A 15147-nucleotide genomic window follows, 5' to 3' on the forward strand; every position below is an offset into this window, starting at 1 on the left:
GGGGGGGAGGTGTGTGGGGAGGTCTGACCGGGTGTGCCCATTCCCTGTCTGGGAGCGTTAACGTGGGTTCACCCTCGTCTGAGAGGGGGATCCCCTCCCTGGGGGGGGGGGGAGTTAGTGTGGGTTGTGTGTGTGTGCGTGCGTGTGCATCCTCTGCCTGGGGGGCGGTTGGTGCGGGTTCTGTGTGAGCATGCATGTGCGTGAGCGTGTGTGTGTGTGTGTGTGTGTGCATCCCCTGCCCGTGGCAGTGATACAGTGTGCGTGTCTGCATATATGTGTGTGTGTGTGTGTGCGTGTGCATCCTTAGCCTGGGCAGGGCTGCGGGGGGAGCGTGCACACCCCCTGCCTGGGGTTAATGCGGGGAGTGTATGTGTGTGTGTGTGGGGGGGGGGTGCGCGCAGCCCCTGCCTGGGCTGGGGAGCGCGGAGCGTGTGCGGGCGCGGTGGGCGGGGGTGCGCGCAGCCGGGCGGGGGGCGGCGCGGCGCGGGGGGCGCGCGGGGGGGGGGCGGGGGGCGCCCCGCGTGCCCCGGCCGGGAGCGGCCGTGCCCCCCCCCCCCCGCCCCGCCGCCGCCGCCGCGCACAGCCGCAGACACGGGCGGCCGCGCCGGCAGCCGGCAGCTCGCGTGCAGCCGGGGATTACAGCGGGGCGAGGGCAGCGCGGGCTCCGCTCTTATCCCCCCCCCGCCGCCCGCCCGCCCCGGCCCCCCCCCCCCCGCCCCCCTTCACCGCCCGCCACCCCAGCCGCTCGCCGCGCTGCGCGGTTCGGCGGCTTTTCATCTCCGGGGGTAGGAGGGAGATGCCTTTGCCGTGGTTTTTCCACCCCCGGTCCTCTCCGTGCCGGGGGGGGCGGTGATGTGGAGCCGGGAATGTAGAGCAAAACCCTCCCCGGGAAGGAGCGACCAAAACAAACCTCTCGCCGTGGCTTTGGCGGCCGCGCGGTGCCCGGGGAAGCCCGAGCAGCCCCTGCCAGCGCCGGGGAATCCCTCCCCCAGCCCCCGGCGGTGCCCCGGGCGCCCGCGGAGCAAGGTAAGCGGGCGGGCATCTCTCCTCCGACGAGGGCTGCCGCTGGGTTCTCTTCGGGGGTTTTCGAGAGACCGAGGCATCCACGCCTCCCGCACCGGTGGGAGTTGCGAGGGAGGCGAGCACCGCCGGCTGGCCCCCGGCGGGCTGCGGGGCGCCCGGGCCGGAGGGGAGCGGGGCTCTGCCGCCGGGAGCCCCGGGGTGCCCCGGGCGCGCTCCGCTGCCCGGCGGCGGCCCCGGCGCGGGGAGCGCCCCTCGGGCGAGGGGGACGCGCTCGGCGGGGCCGGACGGGCGCGGGGTTTCCTCGCCGGCTGCCTGCATCAGTTGGAGGGAGGAGAAGGCAGCCCTCACGCTGGAGCGCTTTGGAAGCCGTGGCTTGTGTTTTTGTTCCCTCAGAGCTGCTAAAGGGGGGGGGGGGGGGGTGACATTTCGTAGTATTCTACCTCCTGCCGTGGGTGAGCTTTAAAGATAAAGGCTCGTCGTTTGTTTCCGATGCTCTAATAGCGCTTGTGGGAACCTGACGATACAAAACCTCGGCGTTCTCGGTAGACAGCTGTCATTTGAATTACCCCGTGTACCCGGGGATTGAAAAATCCCCTCTATCAGAGAAGAAAACCTGTAGCCTTGTGCTAGTCTAAAATATAGCGGCATACATGCTTTCTGTAGATACGTAGCGTGCCGTCAGTCCCCCAGATTTAAAAACCTAAGTGTTTTTATAAACAAGCGTGTTCGCTGCAGGGTTTCTACAAACCGTTCAGGGTGTTCCTTGCATCAGAATTTCACTGCCCGGGCGAAGGTAGACCTTTGTTTGTACCCAATGTATGTACTGTCCGTATTTATAGTAGGTCTTGGACTTCGTTCAACTCAAGTTACATAATGATTAAGATATAAATAAGCAGTATATTTGCAGTTTCTTGGCCATTTGAATTCATTGCAGATGAGACCATCTCCAGCATCACTGCCAGAATTGTCACTTTTAAAATGTTTGTGTAAAAAGGGAAGCGTCAGTAGCATCAGGTGGAGGCAACATTCCTTAGCAAATACACAGTCATCAAACCTTGCTATTAAAAAGGACACCTAAGCGAAGGATTTCAGTGACCCCATCCTGTAGGTCTGAGGGGCTGCCAGGATTGGTTTAGAAGAGGAATAGCAGCGATGCTGGACAGGCTTGGGAGTGAGGAAAGCCTGTCTGGTGAGGTTTTGCTTTCGAAACACTCAGAGTTCAAGTGTGCTCAGCTGGCGAGTCGTATCCACGTTAGTACAGAGCTAGCACTGAGCCTTAGACACTGGGCAAGGTCTGAGAAACTAAACGTCCTACCAAGCCTGGGGCGTGATCCTCCTCCCAGGGAGTTTTGCTAGAAACTTTCAGGGGAGCAGGGTCAGTCAGTACATGCCGCTCATCAGATTTGTTTGCTCCGTGATCACCTGAGGTGTACTGGCAAAGCTCCGGAAAGAGAGATGAGGTGCAGTACACAAAAAAGTTTGTTGGCAGTTCTTAACGCTGCTGTCTTTTCCATTCAGACAACAACTGATAAACCATCTCTTTGCTCAGCCTTACCGGAACTTGCAGCTGCCTTGTTGTGGTTTTGTTCGTGGTTTGTTTTTTTTTTTTTTTTTTTAAAAATGATGCTTCCACAGGCAGCTCTCACAACAGTGTTCAAATTGCTCTCGTCTCCGTCTTTCTCAGCTGGACGCTGTCACTGGGGCTCAGCAGGTTGGCCTCATTCAGACACATGCAGACAGTGAAAATGAAAACATCTTCAGCTTGAGATGAGGGAGAAGTGCTGTTTGGAGCAGCACGCTTCAGTCTGAGCACTTCCATTGGCTTCAGCATTTTGAAATGTCCCGATGCCGTAACGATGCCATATCATATGTATTTATTTATTCATGCTCAGCCTTTTTTTTCCTAAGTGCAAGTTAATTGGCAAATTCTGGCTTGCAATTCAAGGCAAGGCGAGGAGTCGAGATTCGCAATAGTTTTCTTGCCAACGTTTGGGATTTTGCCAAACAGCTTGCTACTGTGACTTTTAGAAGAAAATCTTGATCTTATGTGACTTCCTTGAGCTTCATGTCACAACATGCGCAGGTAAAATATTTTTCATGGTGCTACTATATTTAAAGCTACCTGCTGGAGGAGATTTCAGTCAGTGTTTTACTCCGTATGTTGTTCTTATATAAACAGCACATTGGGGAGGGGCTGTCTGGTCTCAACCTTGCATGGTTCAGAGGAAAGGACTGTCAGTGAATGTGAGATGAGGTATCATCTGGTGAAGGGGGCAGTGACTGGGAGCATGGCAGTGCTGTGGGATCCCGCTGCAGACCCCTCTGAAGGTGTCTGCTCTTCCAGAGTACAGACCTGCTGCTCCTGACAGGCAGAGCCCAGGAGGGAAAGCTAGGAGCTTGGAAGGGGAAGCGCTTAAAGTTGTGAGCCACTTCAGCTTCATCAGAGTAGACAAAATTAATTTTTTGGATGTTTTCAGGGGTCATTTCTATTCACTCATCATGTTATTGCAGAATACCTTCTGACCCAGCAACAGTATGCTCACAGCTCTTGGAGTTAAGTAATGATCGCCTCTGAAAGGACTTTCCCTTTTCTGTAGTATTGCTATAGGAAATTTTTTCATTTTTAGAAATAAGGTTTTTTTACCTAATAGGTGTCTGAATATTACAAACTTGGATGCATGATAAAAACAGGCTGTTGTTTACTTTGTTGAGTTGTGCTGTTTCTACTTTTATCAGGACATGAGCACCCTAAGAGAAAATATTTTTGATTTCTCATAAGTAACTGGCATCTTTCTCTTATGGTTATTGCTGAGGTAGTGGCACTGGATATCTAATTTCTTGGATGTTATAATATGTAATGGACATGCTGTTTTAACTCACATTTTAGCAGGTAGAAATGAGTGTCTGCTTCCTAAATATAATTTTGACTGTAAATCAAAATAAACTTTCAAATTCTTAATTGCAGAGATCTCTAAGATGTACAACAGTGTTCTGTGGGATACTGTGAAAATAAATTGCTTGGGACATTATAGATTAGATTTTTTCCTGTTGTAAATGCAGATTTTTGTGCAATCCCATAGCTTCCTATGTTCATTTATCTATAATTCTTTAGCTATATGAAAAGGACTTCGAAAGAATTTTATTGTTTTGAATTTTTTCTTGAGCATTATGCAATTTTAGATATCATATTGCATGCTATAGTAAATAGATTGCTTAGTGATGCTCAAATTCAATCTAAGTAAAATGTGTATATATTAAATCATATGATCAAATATAAACAGTGAGCAGAGAAGCTGAACAACTCAATTTTTTTATTGAATAGATCTTGGAACTTTCTTATCTTGGTTAGCTATAGGTATAAAGACAGTCCCCGTATAGCTTCCCAGATCACTAAATATCACAAAAGCCTTAGATATAATATGCATCTGTCAAGATATTTAATATCTGTTAAGCTTAAAACTGCCTCTCTTCTCCATTAAAGCTGGAAGGACTGCAAAGGCTATTCTGCTTTTTGTCCTTCCTAGTCCTTGTTACAGCACATGCAGAAACTCCAGGGCAAGTCACACATTGGCATCCTCCTGGAGTTTCACTTGTTTGCTGTGCAATACATCGCTTTCTTCCAAGGCTGGAGGGCTAGAATAAACGGAGGAGTTTTTAAGTTGAGGAGCTACTTTTTTTCACCAGCATGAAAGTATGATGCCGTTAACTTCATAATCAGTAAATAATGAACATTATTTTGAATGTACTTGTTCATGGAATATGGTGACCGCATGAGCAATATGGAAACACTAATGGAAAAGTCTTAGGCTGCTAAAATCAGTGGGGTTTTTAATTTATTTGTTTCTAATGCAGGAAATCTATATTTAGCCGTAATGGTAGATCAGCTGTGACTTAGGTGTCTGGCTTCTATATGGCCCTATTCCTCCTCCGGATGACTATAAAAAGTAGACAGTAGCATCACTGCTGGGAGCAGCAAGAGAGTCAGAACCAACAATCTATTACCTAATAAATAATATATGTCATGCTGGCATAATGCAGCTCCTAGTATTTAGGAGTAGGCTGTGATAAGCAGCGATTGTAGTCTTTACAAGGAACAATGGCAATCTACCAATTTACCTCTCATAATACCATGACAGGGATACCATGGTACGCTGTGAAATTGTGCGAGGGCAGATACAGTCTGAGCCTAGACGGAGGGGCTGAGCAGCTCTCTTATCACAGCGCCGGCACGTGATACAGGAGAAGCCGCTACGCTGGTCAGTGCTTCTCCCTGGGAAGTCATGCTTGCTATTGCAGGGTATTCTTCATGCTGCCATCATATTTGGGTATTAGCTTGTTAGGAAATAAACATCAGCCCTTTAGGTAAAACCATGTAACGAGGAAATGAATGCAAAGCTGTGCTGATAATTAACTGAACAAAGCTCTCAAATGTAATCTTCTTTGATGACAGTGGAGATGAGCTTCTCCCCCTGATTGCCTAACAAGTTAAGAAATAGAAATCAATTATGGCAGTACAGTCCAAATACAGACTAAATTTGCCTCAGAGCATTAATAAGACATCTCAAGGCAGTTCATAAAATAGTTTTTCACAGTACCTCATCAATAGTTAACTTTTAGAAAATTATCTGTGTTTTAAATATATAGAGATAAAAATTACAACCAAACTCAGCAACTCAAAATGAAGCCATAATGCTGCTTTCTACAGAGTTTTCAGTTGTGTCTTTTGCCCTCTTAAAGTGTGAGGTTTTGGTTTACCCACAAGGTTGATGACCTCATCTCAGCTGGATGTACTCTCAGATGACTGGATAGTCCCGCTATAATTTATGGCCATACGTTCAGTGTAAATTTGCATATCTCAGAGAGATCCTGAGACACTTTGAGCAGAAAGTGCTGGCAGGATGCAGCAGCTAGAAGAATCCCACTAATGTATTTAAGTAGACTCAAAACAGTGAACTGGCCTAATTAGCCTTGAAATCACAAAGCTATGAATGACACTATTGTACGTGCTCATCCAGTGGTTGCTGAGATTAAGAGCACACAGAGTTGATCTACCTTGACAGTAGTACCAACTAGACGATTTTGCCTTGTAGAATATTTCCATCTCATGCTTTCTGCATTCTCATTATTGCTGACATAGAGCAAACTTCTTAAATGGGTAGGCCTTGTGCTTGAATTTATATTCAGGACTAGCCTGGCTACCAATAGTCACTTCAGTCTCTATTTAGACATGTCATTAAAGTAGCATTAGCAGTGCTGGGTAGCTTCTGCTACCCTTGAACTAAAGAAGGGATGAGAATGTTAAACTGCTCCAACTTGTTTATAGATCACCTAGTAGAAGCAAAAAGTCTGGCTTTTGTTCAGTAGCCTTGTGGTTAGGGTACTCACTGAGAAAAATCAAGCTTTTAGGCCTTTCTTAGATTAATATGATGCAAACAAATATTTCACCTCTTGTAATCCAAGATTCCCCCCAACCAAAGGACTGCTCATACACCTCAGCTACAGACTCATGCCTGTTGCCTTTTGAGAGCAGGCTGCCTCATTCTTGCTCAGTAGGAACAGGGAGGGTGGTCTCCATCCCTGCAGTCATCCTGGGGGTTATTGGTAGCAGCAGTAGCCTACAAAATATAAATCACAGGTTTGAGTCACCAGTGATGAACATGGTCCCTGGCAGAATGTTTAATAACCAGGCAATTATATCAATAGGTTGCTACCACCACCTCAAGGTGTATTTTGAAAAGAGTGGACCCTGTTCAGTTCTTTTGAAGGACTGTGTTTTACGTGCCTCTTGTAAGAGGAGGTTTCCAGGCTTAGAATATCATCTGGGTGAGTTGTGTCCCTTTTGATCCTGCTTATGCGCTGAGCCTGGATGGGAGTTCAGAGTATCTTCTTTCTGACTGGGAAGTATTGTGTTGATTCTGCCTTAGAGGTTCCCACACCCTTCTTTGAACTTGGGTCTTGCATGTTTAATATTAGAAACCCTGAACTGATGGCTCTGATGAAGCACATTTTTTAAGAGGATGCTGTGGCTTTTAAAAATACATTTTGGCTTGATAGAGGTAAATAAACTAATTTATAGTGGCAGTTTTATAAAAATTTTCCTTTTAGCCTGTCTTGATTTCAGAATTACAGCAACAGTAGCATGGGCTTGTGCATGATAGTGAGTCCTCACTTTTTTCAATTGTCAGGTCAATTTGAGGGTCAAAAATATCGATGTTCCTTGTATCACCTGCCTTTAGGCTTGACATTCTGCTTTCCAAAACTTACGCTCTCTCCACTCATGGTAGGACTAAAAGTGACTATGAAAATGGAAGTGTAGCTTCTTCTCTACAGTGTTAAACTAGAGTTGCTAAGAACAGCTTACCCTTACCCAATCCCCAAACAGGCCATACCCTTGTGCAGTATTTGGAACCAAACCATTTTAGATAAAGTTGGGAGTCAAAGTTTTCTGTTTTCTGGGTGACTGCTTGTCTCAGATGGGAAAAATAAGATGACAGGTTGTCATAGGCCCTGCACAACAATTTTTAGTAGTAGTTTGGGGTGTTTTTTTCAAGGCATTCCATAGTTTAAGACATCAAAATGTTGAAGGGATGGATTCTCCAGAATCAAGTCTAGACTGAAATTTGTCTTAATTTTTAATGATAAAAGCTTTTTGTGAAGACTTGCTGATGCTATGACCTTGGGGACATTTCCAGCTATGTACAAAGGTACTTGTCAGAATTGAGACACCCAAAAATCAAGGCCTTGATTCATTCCTTCCAGCTTCAGTGCTTCTGTGAAGCACCAGAGATAGGAATGTAGGCTATACTCCTGCTGGGTAGAGTCATTGGGTTGAGGCAAACATCCCTTGAGTAAATCTGCCCATCTCAAACTGAAATCTTTGGCTGTGTTTCTTCCTGTCTGTTGTCTAGGTGGGTCTAGGCCTAACATTTTCCTTGGCTGAATGAGGGAACAGTCCAGTTAGAAATGGTTCAAAATGAAATTTTTGACAGAGGCAGGAGTTAAACCCAAATGTTTTAATTTCCAAAGAAGTTACTTATGAATACAACCATGCTTTCCTTAATTGTAGATCTAGGATTGTAGCATTGCATGTTTATCCTCTATTAGAAAATTCAAACATTATGCTAGGATTCTGGACATAGTGCCACAGCCAGAGTTTTGGGTGTGGTTTCATTCAAAAAGGGATAAAATCTGACCCTTCTCAATGTGCCTTGTTGCTTCAGACATCATTCTCTGTGTATATACAATAATATTATGTAATATTTCCCTGCCTAGAAACCTAGAGTCATCATTCAGTACTACACTGTATGAGCTTTTCTTCAGGAGAACAAAAAGACATCTGTGAAGTTCTTCAGTGCTTTCAGCTAGTTGGCAGCACTGTTATTGGTAGGGAGCAGTGGAAGATTGAAGGGTTATAGAAGATAACATGTTCAGAATAGCCCTAAACCAAATTATTTTAGGACAACTGGTTACAGTAGTGCCTCCTCAAAGAACAAATTATGTGCTGACAATCTCCTCCATCATCTTAATCCACTGCAATGCAATTAGAAAAAAAAAAGTGGTGGATGAATAAATTGCAATTCAAAGCTCTAATTTATTAATATTAATGTATTTACTATTATTACTGTATCCTGTATGTGTAATATCTGTACATTCTCAAAGAATTGTATGGAAGCACCAATTAAAAATGTGGATCCAGAGTACTAGCTGGGATATAAATATGTAGTCTGATTTAGCCCTGAAATGAGGATCTTACATAATCACATTTCTGTAATTTCTGGTTGTTTGAAATTAAAGAAAATGATCTACCATTTGGCCTTGTACTTCTCTGATAGCTCATCCCCTCTGAAATTTCCAGGAAAGGCTAAATATGCAGTGAAACACAGTATCTTTGGTGAAAGCAATAACTCAGCCCTTAGCAACCAATTGTAAACATAAATAGTAAAGTGCAGACACGACAGACAATTACATCCTAAACAAGAGATGCTTCAACCTGGGCTGCAATGGAAATGCAAATGTTTTTGTAAACCGAGCAGGAACGCAACAGGATTGTTTTGTAAGGATCATATAGCCACACTTGTCACGAGCACCAACAGCAGAGCATTGCTAATAAGGAAAGACAGAGAACCAGACCTGGTCTGGAATAAAGGCTGGTGGTGACCTTGATTCAGTCCTGGGATGGACTGCAAATCCCTGTTCATCACTCTCTTGGAACCTCAGTGCAGTCCGAGGGGGTGCTCCAAACCCAACTCTCAGCTCCAGAGTTGTGGTGAGGTCCTACTCAAAAAGGCCACTTGAGTCCTAAATTCCATACGAGTCTTGAGGTAAAGTTACACTGAACACTGTCAAGACCATTCAGCCTTTTGGTATAAAGTTGTCCACATCACCTGGAGTGGGGTCTAGGGCCCAGTCACAAGGCTTTACCTTGAGTAAGAGCTCCAGCAAGTAATTGCAAGTGCTATTGGAGGAGTTAGAAAACTCAGATAGGCCAAAACAGCCAAGCTCTTGTGACTGCAAGATTTTACAAACGTTTTATCAGTTATACTCTCCCTCTTCTTCTGTCTTCTGTCTCCTTACTTATTTCTGTCTGGCTTTTCTTATACAAGGCTCTTAGGGAGTATATAAAGCCTCTGAGTCTACAGCTCTTTGGTGAAGTTCAGCTCATCCATCTAAAAGACACTTCTGTGCTCAAGATGGTGAGAACAGGGAGTTAGCAGACAGACTGATTTAGTTGATTTGAAAAGTTCGTCTGTAAAAGGCCACATCTTTTTCGAGTGTTTCCTGCAGATCTCTGAGACTTTGTGCAGCCAACGTTTAATTTTTCACATACCAGAAATAAATCATCTGTGAGGTCTCTTATGAAATAGAAATAATCATCATTTTAGACCAGTTAGCCATACTAATGCCCCAAAAGCTATTTTTGCAGGATTTAGTTGCAAAGCAAGATCTTACTTTCCGTAGACTAACCCATCCATAGCTGTAAGCAGAGCTCTCAAGGCTACAGGTGCAATTTGGTCTTCGCTTATGGAAGGACCCAGCTCCCTTACACTCCCTGCCACCCACCAGTGATGGCTCTGACCATGGTTGTGGTCTGGCATGAGCCAGCCGTTGCTTGCAGGGAAGCTCTGTCACAGGGGAGACAGGCTCAGTCTCCATCTTTGCCCCTTCAGGTCAACCCCCTTCAAGTGGTTTCAGCTACGCGGCTCGGAGGACTTGAGCCCAAGTGCTATCACCGATAGTTTGGACAATCAAATCTCAGCTACTTCTCTCCTGTGCGTGCATGCATGTGTTCCTGCATATGGATATGAGTCTGAGACATACACGCGATGCTCAGGATTACTTTGACATGTTTCCTGACACTTCCTGCCTTCAGCTTGCCAATCCTTAACTGTATGAGATGTGACTTCTGCAAAGGTGGGAAATGGAAATAACGAACACCTCATTTGAGCGGGATGGTTTTATTCAGAGTTTTAGAGCCATTTTTTAAAAAACTGAAATTAAGAGAAAATTCTATTAAGATCCCACAGCTCACCATTAAGAAACTGCAGGTCTTCATATTTTGAAACAAAGAACAGATGTTTGATAGCTGAAACGTGGTAGCAGAGATGTTACAGCAGAGCAGAAGTTGGAAAAAACAGAATCATACAATCGAATAAGATTGCATATAAAGCTCTAAAAATTTGTTTACTCAGTAGAAATGTATTAGTTTGTCACAACTAACTCACTCACAACTAAGAGTCAGATGCTGAGGTGGGCACAGGCTTTCTAAGGCTTTTTAGAATCATAGAATCATAGAATATCTCTAGCTGGAATGAACCCATAAGGATCATTGAGTCCAACTCCCTGCTCCTCGCAGGACTACCTAAAACTAAAAACTAAACCATATGACTAAGAGCATTGTCCAGACACTCCTTGAACTCTGACAGGCTTGGTGTAATGACCCGTCCCCTGGGGAGCCTGTTCCAGGGACCGACCACCCTCTCAGTGAAGAACTTTTCCTAACGTCCAGTCTGAACTTCCCCTGATGTTATGCTTACAAAAAGCTAAAGCTAGTTTTTCTGGAAAGTGTAACATATCTATATCTGCATTATATACAGACTGCAGATCTGATTTTTGTCACACTTTTATAAGTAATTTTTAATAGCCAAACAGTCAATGCAACAATTATCTCCCCAGATTCTTCTGGATTGCAGTGAGCAGTTTTGACTGGGAAAAAGAAAAAACATTGAAGTTAGATTTTCCAGTCCTGAAAAAAAATACATTGAATGGGATCACCCAAATTATTTTGTTTAATATTTTCAAAATGCCTAATTTTGATCCAGAGCTTTCTTAACCTTTAAAAAAAATGATTAAACATCAGTACACGTAGAACCAGAAATCTAGATTTTGTTTAAAAAATGTTGAAGACAGACTTTCAACAAATTCTGAAAAGTTTTTCCATTTCTTTCCAAAGCCAGAGAATGAATTAATACAATCTTGCCTTGTGAACAATGTGGCAAGTTTTGACAAAATGACATCTTCTGACAAAAATGGTAGAGGTTTGTCTCTTAAAAGTCAGAACAAAGCAAATTTGCTTCCCTTTCCTGGGGGCCTTATGATACAGCCTTTTCTTATGTATCATGTACTTTTTTCCTCACAGTGCTTTAAATGGACACGGAGGACATGCTCCGACAGTGAAGCGTGTTTGTGTAGTGTAACATCTCCACCTTCTTTGACACAATTTATATGGCAGAGATTGGTAGGGAAGTTTATGACTGAGACATGCAAAAGTAGCTTGGATGTGAATCTGTTTGGAATGAGGTCTTGCACACGCAGTCCATGGAAGGGGCCGGTGCTGCTCGGGCCAGCTGGCATGGTGACCTCTGTGCGTGTGGTTAAACTCACCTCGGCTCCAAAGCAGATGGCTGCGGACAAAGCACTTATTAGGAGCAGACCTTGGAGCGTGCTGACTCTCCAGCCATCCCTGCAGATTATTTGGGAGAGTCCTAACTGTGCCGTGCCAGACGACACTCCGGCAACATGACAGCACAGGCAACCGAGTTCCTGTGCCTGAGGGTTTAAGCTGCTCATGAAGGCATGCCCATCAAATGTGACAAAAATTCTAAGGATTCTGTAAAAAACAGCTATCTCAATTTGAGCAGCCAAAATTATTGGATACTTCAGGCATCTATGACCTTCATTTCTCCATTATAAAGCAATGGCAATAGTGACCTCCTAGTGATGTTGGGAAGGGAAACTCTGGGATACCCTGGAAGCACTCAGGTAGGACAGTGAGACCTCCCTGAGGGAAATTCACCACTTTGCGTGTAGTGTTGGGTTTGCATTAGGACATGCTAAATAACATCAGAGGCCAAATAGTGAATGAGAAAGATGAAAAGAAATGGTAACCTGTTCACTTAAAGCAGAAGGGATTGGTGCAGGGGGAACCACACCGTTAAAAACCATATGCATATGGTGTGGGGGAAGACACTTAACCTTAGTTCTGCTTTCCCTAGCTTTTTGAGTAGTAGTTTTAACTTTTATTTAATGCAAAGAATTGGCTTTGATTTCAAAGAGTTTTATTCAATATTACAGGTATTTTCCTACAAAATCATTTTATTATTGCAAGGAAAGAATATGGGGTTTATCTGGAGTTGCTCTTATATATCTGTGGTTAGAATTTGTGTCTTTCTCTACTGATACTGCTAAGCAGAGCTGGTGAGCAGCAGGCTGGCTTTGCCTGCCTGCCCAGGAATACTCACATTTCTCACTAGCCTGTGGTGGACAAAGTGCATGGTAGAGTTGTGCACAGCCAAACAGTTAAGGCAAAAAACTAAACTGAAAAATATTTTAAACCTTCCCAGGGCAAAAATTGCAGTGTCTGAAGAGTTAGTTGCAGTAGCTAAAGTCCGGAAAGGTTATTTAATGAATTGTAAAGGCACCCTCACTTGCATAATTTTGTTATAATGAAAGATCTGGTGATTTTGTGTGAAATTTATAATGTGGATTATAAAGTTAAAAATGTTATGTACTTAAAGTAGAGGCTATTGATTACGTTTTTGTTAAATACAAACAATTTTTTGTTAAATACAAATTGTTAAATACAATACAGAGTTAAATACAGGGTCTGTAGTCCAGACTTGGGGAAAAGCTGTGCAGGAAGAAATTTTAAAAAATTATTAGCAGAAAACAAAAGAAGGTGTGAAGAAAGGCACTTAGGCAGCAAACTAAAAGAATTGTTTTTTTTTTAAGTTATGTAGTCCACTGCTTGTATATATTTCAATGAAAGAAGCTCTGAGAAAAGGCAAAAATAGCCCTCACGTTTCAAGATTCTTCACTGGGGAAAATGCTTTTTATTTTTTATCTTTTCAGAGTGCTATATGTTGTGGATGCTGGTTCATCCCCTGGTACATACGTACATATATAGCACCTCGGATCCAGTCTTCTCTACACTAAACTTAATGGTGTTTCACTGCTGACTTCAGTATGACCACAGTTAACCAGGATTTTTAAAGCTTTTTAGAAAAGCCATGTTTCCTCAAGTAGGAAGATGCAACCAATAATTATACTAACAAATCAGAAAATATTTTATCAGCTTTAGACCAGCCTTGGTGACACTATAATTTTGCATTGTTTAACAAATCTCTGTGGTAACTACAGTGCATAAAAGCTAAAACAATGCATAGTTTTGTGAATCTTTGTTTTTTGTAATCAGAAAAGCAAATGAGGATATGGTTATGCTAAGATTAATCAGATCAACTGCTTGATTTCTACTGTGGTTTACTTGGTATTGCTAATATCAGGGTATACATATTAATTGAAAAAAGAAGAAATCCCTGAGATTCAATAGTGAATAAACTAGTGAACCTCTGTAGAAATTGCCTGAAGACTTGACTGATTTAATGGAGGATGACAGAACCTCTCTATAAATTTCTTAAATTCTTGTGTTTTGTTATGTAAGACATCCTTTAAAGGAGAAACATTATTGTGCATTAAAGTCTAAAAGGATTTTTTCAAAAAAGGTTGTATTTCCTCTGTGGAGAAAAACCCTCTCATAACTGCTTAGTGTTTGTGTAGTTGTCTCTGTGTCAGAAGACCGATAAATGCATCACAGACCACTAGGAGGTGCTTAAGTGGGGAGACCTTGCGATGACTTGAGTCCCCCCCTTCTCAGAAGTCCCCCCATCATCCCCTTGCATGTCAGGCAATAAGGAGGGTAAAACCAGAGAAAAAATCAACCCAAGGTGAAGAAGAAAAAAAAGGAAAACACAAAACAAGCACAACAGAAAGGGATATATATTATGTAAACTTACTGATATCAGGGCTTTGATTTTGATATGACATTTATCTTTGCAAGTTAAGTTATCAGATTATCTTTTTCATGAATGAAGGTAAATGTTACAGGCTTAATCCCTTACGTAAATAGGCACAGAGGTGCTCTGCGTTGCACTGGGAGATGAGGAGGGAGCTTCACAGTGCAGTGCTGGAGGTAGGTTGGGAAGAGGCAGAATATCTTGGCTGTTGTGTTTTTGAAGTAGGTTCAGCTTGGCAGTGAAATTGCCAACAGGGTGGTGTTTTGGGCTGTTGCCATCATGGGGGTTAACAAGACAATAAGTTGTGCACTCAACAACAACAACAACAAAAAATCTGTAAATGTAAATATTAGTCTGGTGGGTAATTTTCCTTTTCCCTGATGTTTTGGATGTAGAAGTCTGTTAATACTTGTATCATACATGGCTGAGCCTTATTATTACTTTATCTGTTGGTGGAGGAACTTTTAAAGCTTACATATAATGAGGTCTAGTAATTTTAATTTTATACTAGCAACATAGTCAACACTGTCATAAGCATGTCAGATGACATGCTGAAATAATTATTTGTTTTTCCTGATACTTTTAGTAAGGGATTATTCTAGACCCTCACTGCTCTGGTGAGAATCTGGTCTTTGTGACCTTCTAATTCCCTTTCAGATTTTCACCTTTTTTCACGGTGAGTTTGTACCCATTTTTTCTTGTGCCGTCATGGTCCTCTAGTACAAATAGTTCTTCTCCCTCTCTGGTGTTTACCCCGATGTATTTATAGGTAACAAACCCTCCCATCACAACCTTCATGCTTACTCTGCAAAGAGGATCAAATTCTTTTTAATAT

At 43.3% G+C, this 15147-nt stretch overlaps 1 protein-coding gene across 1 annotated transcript in view; it reads left to right on the forward strand.

Moving 5' to 3' along the window:
- The first annotated feature begins 892 nt into the window (after positions 1–892).
- The window catches only part of KCNB2 (potassium voltage-gated channel subfamily B member 2), a 194520-nt gene continuing 180265 nt past the window's right edge, over positions 893–15147 (forward strand). Inside the window, exon 1 of the mRNA XM_075023441.1 lies at positions 893–1026. The gene's annotated coding sequence lies outside the window, so the exon portion shown is untranslated. The remainder of the gene's footprint in view (positions 1027–15147) is intronic.

This window comes from Buteo buteo, chromosome 3 (assembly GCF_964188355.1).
Source record: "Buteo buteo chromosome 3, bButBut1.hap1.1, whole genome shotgun sequence".
NCBI classification, from domain to species: Eukaryota; Metazoa; Chordata; class Aves; order Accipitriformes; family Accipitridae; genus Buteo; species Buteo buteo.